The sequence below is a fragment of the Triturus cristatus genome, chromosome 6 (assembly GCF_964204655.1).
Source record: "Triturus cristatus chromosome 6, aTriCri1.1, whole genome shotgun sequence".
NCBI lineage: Eukaryota > Metazoa > Chordata > Amphibia > Caudata > Salamandridae > Triturus > Triturus cristatus.
Genome location: NC_140589.1, coordinates 793808763 through 793821923, shown reverse-complemented (window position 1 = coordinate 793821923; position 13161 = coordinate 793808763).

Below are 13161 nucleotides of genomic sequence, written 5' to 3'. Positions count from 1 at the left end.
TTTAGGCCGGGGTTTTAAGCACTGGTCTTGCTCAAATGTCAGGCACTGCAATCAAAGTACACCCGCTTAATTACAAGGCTTTGACCACCAGGCTTCTGGGTTTCTGAGCACAGAGTCTGGAGTCCAGAGATTTCTGGGCATAGTGCAAGTCTAAAGATAGAAACGAAAAGACAATGGCATGTTGCCCAGGGTGAGGGGTATTGTTGCCTAATATAACTTAGCTTGTGAATGCCAATTTTTTTTAAATGTTTTTTGTCAGCCATAAACACTGTGCCTTCACAAATCATGCTATTATAAATGCATTGTTGCAATAAGCATACCGTTAACTGAGGGGAACAGTCTTTACATTGTGGCTCGAATCATGCTGTGCCTTAAAAATGCAGTCCGAACCACAAATACGTCTTTACAACGCATTCTTTTACCATGCAAGTCGTTACAACAACTTGCCTGAAGGAAAGCGATGCTTGACTGTTGTTGGACTTTAAATCCAACACTTTCCCTACTGTTGCACAGACTTGAGTTGGAATAGTAAATTATACTATTCGAAGTCCAGCGCTTTCCCTGAGGCAAGTTGCTGTAATGAATGAGCTGTAAAGACGAATTTGTGGTTCAGGCCGCGTTGCTAAGGCATGCATGGTAAATGCCAGCGTGCTTTCAACATACAACCCTTAACGAAAGTACGTTCGAATACTTGAAAGTCCACTTGACATTTTTTACCATATTAAAGTCCCCCTTACACTACGGCACAACCTCTGCCAAAGGGGATCAGACTGCTGGGAATGCCCTTCATTTACGCCTTTGGTCGATTTAATAGACCTCAGCAACCAACAAACATTAAATATTTAGGATCACTTTCTTTAAATTTCCGTAGTTCCAATATACATCTGTCCCCATTTAGATGGCCATGCCCGCAGCCTAAGGCCATCATTTTAGGATGTCCATTAAGTGATTGTAATCATTGTCGCGCTGCATTATTTTAGCCACCGAACTGATTATCAAACCAAAATGGAGGTATCGCTGTGATTACAATTTCTTCAGGTTCTTGGTTAAAGTATATATGTCTGTATACACCTGTGGCCAGCCATGCAGTGGGCTCCAGACACAAAATCACCATTTTATGCTAATCTCAGTCATTTGTCACTATATTTGTTTGACTCATCTATGACCCCGAATCCTACACCAAATGGTGTCATGTCAATGTTTATGATCACTTTTTGTTTAGGGGCCCATTAGGATGGCGGGCGGACTTTAATCCGCCCGCCACCCTTGCGGTGCTGGGACAGGCCGCCAGCGCTGTGGCGGTCCCGCACTGCCAATTAGGATGCCACTGCCACCGTGGCAGTCCCATTCCGCATCTTTGACATTGCGGAGGGTGCTGCTGTAAGCAGCACCCGCCGCAATGCCAAAGAGGCATGTCGTGCATTGCCATGCACAACGTGGTAGGCACCGTGCGGTGCCTGCCACCTTGTGCATGGCCGCAAGTGCCGCCCCCCACACCCCAGGGGCCCGCAACGGGCCCCCAAAGCAATTCCCCACCAGCCTTTCCATGGCGGCGAATCTGCCATGGACAGGCCTTTTGAACCCTGCATCATAATATCGACGGTCACCATATTATGCCCCAGCTCCGCCCGATTGCCGACTGGCGGAAAAGCGACGGGCGCACTTTGCGTCCTCCTCGGTACCCCCGCCATAATAATATGGCGGGGGGTAATCTAGTTGGGATGGCGGGCGGATTGCCACCGCTGAGCCGGCAGTGGCGATCCGCCTACCATCCTAATGACCCCCTTAGTTGGGTTACACCGATGATGGCATGTTCATCTGTGAACTCAGGTTTCATAATCCATTGTGATTATGCACCTACAATTTGATCAATCCCATGTGCTCAACCCTTAATTATCACAAAAGACTGGTGTTTGTGAGTTGTTCATATGAGAAGTATATAAAGTTAGCCATCTTGATTTACATTTACATGTTTTGAGCTTTCCCCATGAGCACAAACATGTATATAGCATGTTTATGTGCTAAATGTTCTCTTGCATCTCACAAACAGTTGGATTCAAATTGAAAATTAGTCAAAACTTGCAAAAATCACTGAATGAAGACAATGTCTAGCTTCTGTCAAATGTGTTGTGCTTTCATTCAACTATTTTTCACAGCGAAAATTTCCAATGGGTTTCCAATAAAGAAAGCTTATTTTTTGGACTCCTAATATTGTGCCCCCATAAACATTGTTTAGACATTTGCAAAAAATATTTTGGGGTACACTAAACCTTTTTTTGCCGTGTTTACTGTAGACTGGTCAAGGGAGGCTACTTTAGTAAGTGATAAAAAATGAATCAATGCAAATCAAGTTTAAATTTTAATTACAGAGTTGTGAATGCTCTGAGTTCACCCACTATTGAAGTCTATGCAATAGTTCCAAGTGCCAGAGTCAGTTTACGCTCTTTTTCGAGGGAATGGCCTAATGATGCTGAGGCTCTGGTACAACAATTGCTCCATGCTGACTAGATTAGAGCCATGACAATCACTAGACATCAAAATACAGGCTTTACCCTCAAAAACAAAAATCAAGAGAATGCATAATTTGATACCGAATTTATTGACTTTATGAACCACAAAAACTGAAATGGTTCACCAAGGGCATGACTCTGCTGGAGACAAACAAGAAAGGAAGCGTGGGATATGGTCGGGGGTTTCTTAAACTGAGTTGGAAAAGTAAGATCTTCATTGTTAAATATATGGAAAATTAGGAAAAAAGAATGGATTTAGGGAAACTGCTTTGTCTTTATGAATATTACTTCACTATATTACTGGAAGAATTCGACCTGGGAAAATAAAATGTGACCGTGGTCAAGGGAAACATGGCCAATACAGGGAGCTTTGTTCCAACTTCCTCTATAGGTGTGGTCTTGTTGGTCCTCACCAGTGCTTCATGTGCGCATGCACAAAGTTTTTCTTAAGTCCTCATCATTAACACCGCCGAAAGCCAGGGGTTGCTGAATACCCGCCCTGCTTCCTCTTCATTCTGACCTCATACCTATTTTGAGCCCACACTTCCTGTCTCCTTACCTCACTCCATCAGTTTCTCTTTCTTCCCTGTCTTCTATTGTCAATGTTTTTCAACTTTTGCCAGCCAACTTTTGTCTCCCTTTGCAACATTTCTCTCTCTTCCTCTGGATTTAAGTCTGATGATGACAATTGAGTCTCAGTCCCCCAAAATGAGTCCCGATGCCCACCTCCTGCATTCATCACCACAAACAAAAACAAAACAACTCTACAACAACTTTTACCTACAAAAATGGCAAGTCCCTAACTTGAGCCAGTGGTGGCCGGTGGGGTACTCAGGCACTCATTTCTGGGGAGTGGCACTTCTTTTTCTGCATCAAACCATTCATTATCTTGAGCAAGGGAGTAAAAAACAAACAAAGCTGAAAGACAGAAAGAGAAAGACAGAAAAAACGTCATAAAGGTAGCAATCGGGAACCTTCAAGAGTCATATATAGAAGCAGGGAGTTTGTCAGTGGATTAAAGAGGCATGAGGGGGATTCAAGACCAGGAAACCTTGGTATTGGTTCGCTGACATTTAATTGCACCAGCTGTGGGAGAACTTTGGGCACAGGCACTTATTCTTTTACAAATTAAGCACTGAAAATGCCATAGTTGCCTCTCATCCCCAATATAAATTGAAATCTCAATCAACCCTGTGAGCATCAGTGCGCACAGGAGAATCTTCATTTGCCATTTAAGTCATGCTGTTGCTGCCTTTGTACAGAACTCTTCTGGCCTTTAAACTATCACTAATCATCAAATACTGTGGTGCCCACATTAGTAGCTTTTATGCAATCAAGGTGTTGAAAAAAGTCTACTATTTCACTTTTTTGTTTTTGAGGAGACAAAACAATGAATCCATGAGACATTTATTTCCAAACCTGTTCTGCTACAGTAAATTTTTTATGCCAGCTAAGTCTGCCTGAATGCAGCAGCTGCCATAAAAATTAGAACTTATTCCCTGTTCCTATGATCTGCTTCAATTTAATATTCTGATGAAATTATGTATTTATTTTGCCAATTTAACTTTCTGGGGAAGCTAACTTCTAAGCAAACTTAGGCAGCTCTCTTTAATGCCCTTCATCGCTACATAATAACGTTTAACGTTTGCTGGCGGATACATATCAAATGAGGGTGTATTTACTTTCGCAGAAATTCCACATCACCACTCTATTTGCTGAACAACTACATGGAATGGAATTATCCGATGTTATAAAGGCAAACAAAACTTAGCTCACATTATATGCTAGTGTGCATGAATATTGATAGCAAAGATTATGCAATGAAGCCTAGTGCATACATTTCTCAATTTAGCTAAAGAGTCCTGGATATTTGGTATGCGCAGGAGCTCCTACAGAGAACTCTGCAAATATTGGGTTGATAGAAAACTGAGGAGCATTTTCTTCTGATTTCTGATCAGCTCAAGCAAAATGTGGACCACTGATAAGGGTATATTAAAGAAACCTTTAAATCAGTTACTAAATTTAGTTGTGTTTTTATACATCATACATATTTTGTCTTATGGTATTTTGGCTCCCAATAAGTTCAAGATGTCTACTAAACTTTGGTAATTTCCAAATTGGTCAGTGGCAATGCCTCATTGCCAGATGTCTGTTTTCACACCAGATCCCATGGAACCTTTATCGGTGTCCACTTGTTTTAATTTTTCATGGACTTCCCCCTGGTTGGCTCATATAAATTTGCTGATTAACATCCTAATCAGTATAGTTGTAGCATGTCTTAATTGACATCCAAACAAGCATGTTTTTGTGGCTCTAGGTTGAGGACAGTTAGAACCCATCTCAAATAATAATTGCAATCCTTATCAGACTAAAGCCCTAGCTTCACTAAATAAATTTGTGCTTAACCCTCACATAGCTTGGCACAAAGAAGCAGACTTCAGTTAAAGGCAACATGTACAGTATTTATGCAGTACTCAAACTGTAATAAAGTTAAAACACAACCCAAGAAAAAACCCAAACTAATTTAGAAAAATAAATAATATTTAAATAAACATACGAACACTAAGCCCAGGCGGAGCTGGCGTAGTGTCGCTATGCTGGGTTCCACGGATTGGAAAAACACTCAGTGGAACTCTGCTCCGCTCCGCTGCCCCCCACCCTCCCTAATTCAATTATGAAAAAAAAGGCACTTACCTGCTGGGGCATCTCCAGGATGCCTCCTCCTTGCCATGGTCTTTTTCCTCGCTGTCCTCATCCATGAAAAGCCTTACGTTGTAAGTCTTGTGCGCGTACAACATAGAGGTTTCCATGAACGAGGACGGCTAGGACGAGGAGGAGAGAGAGACCATGGCGAGGAGGAGGCAGCCCTGAGACGCCCCAGCAGGTAAGGGCCTTTTTTATATATAATTAATTTATGGAAGATGCAATGGAGTTGGAGTTTTGCCTGAAGTCCACGTTCTTAACGGAGCGCAGAGTAGGCAAAACTCCATAAAGTCCGCTGGTGGAGCGGAGTTCTCCACCCGGGGTTAACTGTCACCAAAACAACCAAAATCCAATCAGTATAACTGAAAATAAAAACGAATCTAAGCTTGAATTAAAAATAATGCCAAAAAGTACAAATCACCAACTGTGGTTATCTGGTCGATCTAGACTAGGTCAAAGTCAAATGTTAAGGCTGACTAAGATGGAGCATGGTTTGGATACAGGGGCCAGATTAATCTAGTTGAAAAGTTTACCTTCTGACTTAAAACCTATTACAGAGAAAAAGTGGTTGTCAACGAGATATTGGTGAGGCAAGCTGCAAGCTGGATCTGAAGCAGGGCTAAAAAACGACTGTTTGCTGAAGAGAGAGATCATGGTGCGGTGAGTCAAGTATTAAGTGTGTGCCTGGAAAGGCCTTCACATCGAGCAGATGTTGCTTGACATTGGTCCCAATAAAGCCCTCTATGTTCAAACTTTAAAACTTTCTGAAAGTCAGATCCCCTTCAGCGGGACAAACCTGCAAGCTGAGGCCAACTGGCGATTCAACGCTGATGACTGCAGCTTTGAGGGCCATCTTGGTCTCCAATGGTTCTCCAGGCAGATAATTGGCAAAACTTTCTAAGTCCCTCTTTTTGCAGTTTGGAGACAGGAGGCATACACTCAAACATCAGCCAAGTGTCCTGGATGTGGGGGAAATCACTTGGAGTTTAGGACTCACTCCAACGGAGGCCAGCAGCAGGGTCCAGGACAGGTCCAGTGGAACTGATCAGCTAGACAGTTGCAGGGAGAGAGGCCTCTTGATGTTTGTTGTGCCCTGTAGCTCAAACTGGAGGTCAGCCAACTGACACTTGGAGTCACTTTTGTGGTCAGAGGTTCAAGGCAGGCGGGTCCAATCTTCCCTCAGGATTCAGACAGAAGGTCAGTCCTTCATCAGATCTTTACAAGTCCAGGAGTGTGCTGAGGAAAGGTCTGAGGAGTCCACGTTTCTGCCGAGTGCCAGCCGGTGGGTGAAGTACAAATCTTTGCCCACCCTATAAACCAGTATTAGTCATTTCCGCTACTCCCACTGGGGTTGGTGCCCAAACAACAAAGGGGAGGCAGTCCTAGGTGTGAGCTGCTTCATCTGTCAGTGACAAGGTAGACATCCTTTGAAGCTGTGGAAGGGGCTGCACAAACAGCCCCACCAGGCATAGCGTTAAGGAAAGAGTCCCACTCTGCAAACCCACAGCCTTTTGCCCACTGCCTGGGACTAATACACATCTTACCACAGGGGTCAGGTGAAAGCTGTACACTAGCTGGAAAGTGTTTTGGTTTTAGACAGGAAAATGACAACTTTCTAAAAGTGAAATTTACAAAATAATAATATAAAATCCCACTTGACCATTACACTGGGTTTTAAATTACTATTGAAATGTGTCCTTAAACCATTTTCCCAGCTATTCCCAAACTGAATTTAGAACTTGTTAAAGGTAATAGTGTAAACCGATGCTTACCTAAAGGAGTGCCAACATTGACACAGTGAACAACGCCATTGAAGGTTTTTCCTTACAAAGACATGTCAGACATTAAATATGTGTCCTAGTTTTTAAACACCATCCACCTTGCCCTATAGGCTTTCAAAGCCTACATTATGGGTGACTTTAAGGGATTATAAAGGAAGGTTTAAACCTTAATTTGCCAGGTCAGAATGGCAGTTTAGAATGGCACACCCGGGCAGCAGTGGCAGGCCAGTAGAAATGTTTTACAGTGTTATTTTAGTGGGTGGCAGTCCACTTGTAGCATTTAATTTACAAGCCATGGGTACTAGTGGTACCATAACCTAGGCACTTCAGATTCTAGCATGTTTATAGAGGAGGGCACAAGTTGGTCAGGAGTAAAATGTGCAGTGTCTTTTGGCCTACAAAAACGATATAAGCAAAAGAAAGCAAAAACGTGGGGGAATGGCATGAAAAAGACGGTTATTTCCAACACTTACCTGGATAGTTGTACATTTTTAATTGACTTATTGTCAGTCCAGGCCCTGCCTTCACAAAATGTCTTCCTATTCGATTACTATGCAGTCCTGGTCCTTTTTGTTGTCAGGCAATTACTGACATCTTTCTTAAGTTAACACACATCCTCATGATTTGAGAGATTTTTTAAAATACCGTTAATCATTTTATTTCATGATATTCTTTTGAAGCCTGCTGTCTAAGAAAATATGCTGTGGTATGGCACGTTTTATCGGATTATTTACTCCTCGCATAGTATTTTGCTTCATTGTATGAAGAATCAGGGGAGATTTTTTTCAACTGTTCAATTCCAAAGTTTCATCATTTAACGCAAATATTATTTTTACATATTTTTTACTAAAATGCACTAGAGTTACAATTTCACAACATTATGTGAAAGGAGATATTATTTCTCGAATCATTGGTACTCTGGTTAACAACAGTGGGAACATTAAGGGTTGGTTCACCAGATGGTACCGTAATGGTCCATCAAATAAAGAGTTTAGTGGCTATTTGGTACATAACACACAGCTACACTGTCTTCATTACTTTGTCAAGGTAATTTTTTAAGCTTTCTAATGAGAAGGTACCACACACCATCTACTGACACATAATTGTGTATTGAGCAACTTAAATAGACTTTTTCTAACTTTCCAAGTACTCCATTATTAGATAAAAGAATTGCTAATGGATCACTTTCACTCCTTCTCTGACCAATTTTAAACAATTAATGCTCGTGCTAGTCTTACACATACATATGGTGTAATTCACTTTTAGTTAATAAGTGTATGAAGAATCATTTTCGACTGCCATCATGCATGATAGACCTAAGCCTGTGAGGTAGCTTTGTTGACAATTTTTCAATATTTTGAGCTTTTTCAATGACATTGTAATTCTCTACAGATCAAATGAGTTACAAAAGTGTATACTGGTTTAGACCTGTTGGGGGCCAAAAGACAGAAAATAGAAAAACAAATTAACAAGGAAATAAATCAGTCTTTAGATGTTTCCAATAAGGGTACAGCAGGTATAGATGCAGGTATGCCACAAGCCGAGAATGATTTAGAAACATTTTCAGAAAAGGTGAAGTGGAACTGAAGGTAAATATAAGGCTTGAAACAAGAAAAAGTGTTCAACATGATAAACTAAGGGGAAACTTTCTAGTTTTTTCTGAAAATCTGATCCCCCCTGTACAAAGATTCCTATTAAGGGATCGTAAATTACGACATTTAATGATTTCAAATTTGCGATTCCTTAACAGGAATGTACCAAAACGGATTAGGTAAAGGCACACCAATGTTTACTGAATGCAACTGTATTTTGCAAACCAACTTATGTACTAATAGGTCAGTTCTCAAAATACAGAATAGTAGTGGGTTGCAATTCGACCTACCTAATTAATATGCATCAGGTACGTTGTGTTTCTGTATGATTAACTGCCTTCACATGCACGGTGGCCTGCTTGGTTCAGCAGACAACAATGACTGTGAATGTTTTAAACCCTTTCGCTGCTAGGCCTTCGATACCCCTCCACCCCAGTGCTGAGTCTTTATTGGCTATTTGGGATAGTTTGCGCTTAGACCGCCATAACTTTTTTTCCACATAAGGTATCCACTCCAAATTTGCGTCCTTTTTCCAGCAACCTGGAGATTCCAAAGGTATCCAGGGTTTGTGGAGTCCCCAGGAGGGGACTGCGAAAATAGCCAAAATATAACTCAATTTAGCCTTATTTGTGAAAAATAGGGAAAGAGTGCTTTGAAAGTTTTTTTTATAAAAAGGGCACTAACAAACGATTCGATGTGCTAAGTTCACCATCTTCCCAGCTTTCAGGAAAATGCAGAGCTGAATCAAAAATCCTAATATTTTTCCAGAGTTTTGTCATTTTTCAAAGAGGAACCCCATTTTTAGCCTACTTCCAGTTTGTGGTGCAAATCAGTGTGTAACTCATGTGTGAGCCAGGAGAGCTATACATTTCTGGACAAGTGGATACAATTCCAAAGTCTGCAAAGGGTCATATGTGCAGATCCCTCAAGGTTTTCCCAAAGAAACTAACTGTTGAAATAAAGAATTATTGAAACTGAGTAAGAAAAAACAGCCATTTGTAACAATGTTTTCCTCTATAACGTTTTGCCACAATGGGTGATTTACAAAAGCAATGTCACATTACGTTCACCAGACCGTTTTGGTTGTGGGGATTTATAGGGTATGTAGAGTCTCCAAGAAACTAAGGTTACCAGAACCAACAACTGAGCTGCTCCATACAATGGTTTTTCATTGTGTACTGAGTATAGACCAAATGATATGGTTAAATATGTAGAGTGAAAATAGGTATCAAGGTAACCTATGTATTTCTGAAATGGACACAAGATATGGAGTTTAGGAACAGTGGTTATTTGTACATTTCTTTATGTGTGGGCACCCATACTAGCATAAGATTTAGAGAGTATTTTTCAGAATGTCTTCTTTCCTACACACTGGCTCACATTTGGAAGACACAAATGCAGTGCAATACAAGTGGTAATAATAAATATCCTACTATTCTATGCTCCCACATGTCTTCTGACAAAAATGGCACCTCACTTGTGCCTGAGCCAGGAAACAGCCTAAACCCCACCTGTTTTTTTGCACAGGAGATAGGTGTGAGTTTTGGGACGTAGCACAGCCAGCACCTAGGGAAACCTAGCAAACCTGTCCATTTTTTAAACCTAGACACCTATGGGAATCCAGGATGAGTGAGTTGTGTGGGATAACATGTTTATCAAGACAAGTGGGGGAACACTGGGTGATAGAAATTTTATGGATTCCTGCTGATTCTGGAAGTTAACATCACAGATTTGTAAAGGAAAATGAGCAATTTTTGGCAAATTTTTAGGTTTTCAGGGCATTTTCGGTAACAAAACTTTATGGGATCCATGCGAGGCATACCATCCTGGACTCCCCTGTGTGTCTAGTTTTCAGAAATGTCTGGGTTTGGTAGGTGCCCCCAGGTAGCAGCTGACCTGAGCCCAGGGCCGGACTGGGAACAGAAACCGGCCCTGGTAAACTGCTCGGCCAGCCCCCCTGGGGAAAGAATGGGGGTGCAGCCAAGCTGTTTGCCAGGGCCGATGTCGGACGATTTTGTTACCAGGGGCTGAAATTGCCAGCCCCCGGTAACAAAAACGGACACCCAGGGGCACAAAACTGGCCCCCTCCCTGGCAGCCCACCAGGGAAATCCCAGTCCGGCCCTGCCCGAGCCCGAAAAATGTGGCCATTTAGCATACAAGTTGGACGATATTGGGCCTTAGCCCAACACTGCTGCCCATAAGAACATTTTAAAAAAAAAAGATCATCTAAATCAAAAATTACCTTCTTGCCAAAAAGATGGGCATGCTTTACTCCCCAGGGAGGCAGAAAGACTGCTGCGGTCATATTGGAGGTGAAGACTAGGCCTGATATGTGGGCAGGCCATCCCCACACCTTGTAGCATTAAATAACTCTCTGGTGTCTAGTGGGCTTTCTGACCCTCCCACCAGGTCAGATTGGAGTTAAAGACCTCTTATGTGCCCCTGGGGGATGAAAGGCTGTTGCAGATCATTTGAGGGGTAGGGTTAGGCCCAATGCCTAGGTGATCTTCCCTACCTGTGTAGTGGGCTTTCTGCCTGCCCTGGAGCAGATTGGAAGTACGAACTTACAATCTGCCCAGAAGGGACAGAAAGACATTTCTGCCTGGGACTAGGGGGGAGCATTAGCCCATTGCGAGGGGTTGCTCCCACCCTAATAATTCACTCCCTGGTGGTCTAATGGGCTTTCTGCCGGGGGCAGATTGGGGGAAAATACAAAAAAGACTGCTGATTTTTTTGGGACTGAATGAGGGTCCGCCCGATGCCTGGGAGGCTGCCCCCACTCATTTAGAAAAAAGAAAATAATCCCTGGTGTCTAGATGGCTTTCTGCCCCCCCGGGGGACATATTGGAGGTAGCAACCAATAATCCATCCCCTGGGTGGCAGAGAAACATTTTGGGGGTGGGGGTGTCAAAAATATGGTTATTTTTGAAAATATTTCCTTAAAACCAAAACCAATACTTTATCACAATAAATGTACATAGCAATAAATGCGAGGTAAATACGTATCTAGAGGTATTTACAACCAATACTACCTATATGCAGATTAAATAAATACACAATTTAGAGCTAAAAACACTGTATTCTTGACGGCCCAGATCTTCCCTAACCATTTCCACTTCTCATTATTCACGAAACTGGAGAAAAATCTCTGAAAATCAACTCAACATGTTTATAGTAAGCATCATGAACAAACTGTTGCATTAAACAAATACCTATGTTTATGTGAAATCGGAACATTCGTAGTATAAAAAAAATCCATATTAATCAGTAAGTACTTAGTCATATAATCATACTATCCACACTTCCCATTTATGTCAGAGGTTTTAGGAAATGAATGAACCATCTGATTTTCAAAGTGCTATAGCCTTGAAATAGGAAAGGAAGGGTACCATTTATTTGTTGCACTGTAAATATGTATCCTTTCTAAATTCATACAACACCTAGCAGTTAAAAGATTCAACATGCAAATGTTTCCAATCTTTACATAATACATAGGTTTCAGTAATTCACTGTTAAAATGATATCCAGGTGATATTGTGAGCAATGTACAGATGTTCATTTTCTGTATAGTTCTCATTTGTGCTCTGCTAATGATCACTTCCATAGCAATGTAGTAGATTCACAGTGAAAAGGCCAAACCAGCAGTACATGATGTCTAATGTCACTTGGTGTTTCATTGTGGGAGGTTAGTATTGATTATGTTCTATATTTAGGTTATCCGTGGTTTGTGTAGGTTAATGTGAAGGTAAACTGTGTGTGATCTTGGTGGATCTTTGTCATGTTCAATGTTGGCTGTGCCAAAGGACTTTTTTCTGCATCGAGTGGCCAGCTCTCCATTGCTTTGTCCTGAGATGCTATGTGTCCTTACAGGGTTGGTGTGCTCATGCTAGATTTATTGGAGTTGCTCTACAGTGGATGTTACTGAAGTGCATGATAGAGTTGTGGTTTGGCTGTGTTTTGCAATCTATGGTTAGATTCCAGGGCTCTGTACATGAATATGCTAGGGTTCTGACTAAAGAGTGTGTTGCAAGGATGTTCATTTTAATAATATTTTGAAACAATGGTGCATGATTATATTCCTCAAAAACACAAGAGAGTCTCCCTTATTTAGAAAAAAAGGACAGGGTAATATAAAATCTAACACAAATAGGCCTGGGCGAAAATTTCGTTCTGTTCGCGGAAATTGCGATAATTTGACATTTTCGCGTTCCGCGGAGAGCGCAAAAATGTCAAAATTTCCGCATTCCGCAGCTTGGCGATAATTTGTTTCTTGCTCGCGCTGTAAAATAATACATTCTCGTGCATTCTCGCGCGCGCGCGATCACTTTACCTGAATCCCTGCGTTCGCCGTCACGTTTTCTTGATCCGGTCGCGTTCTCCATGAGATGTTGTATTGTTTTTAGCCATTTGCGCTGTCTCGCGATAGTTCGCGCCCGCAGTGACGTCATGCGTCGCGCGATCACGTCTTTCTTCTCGCGATCATGCACCGCGAGACAACTGAAAACAAGATGGCTGCGCCCGCGAGCAACCACATGGGTAAGTTGGCGAGCCGCAACCATGCAGAAAATCTCGCG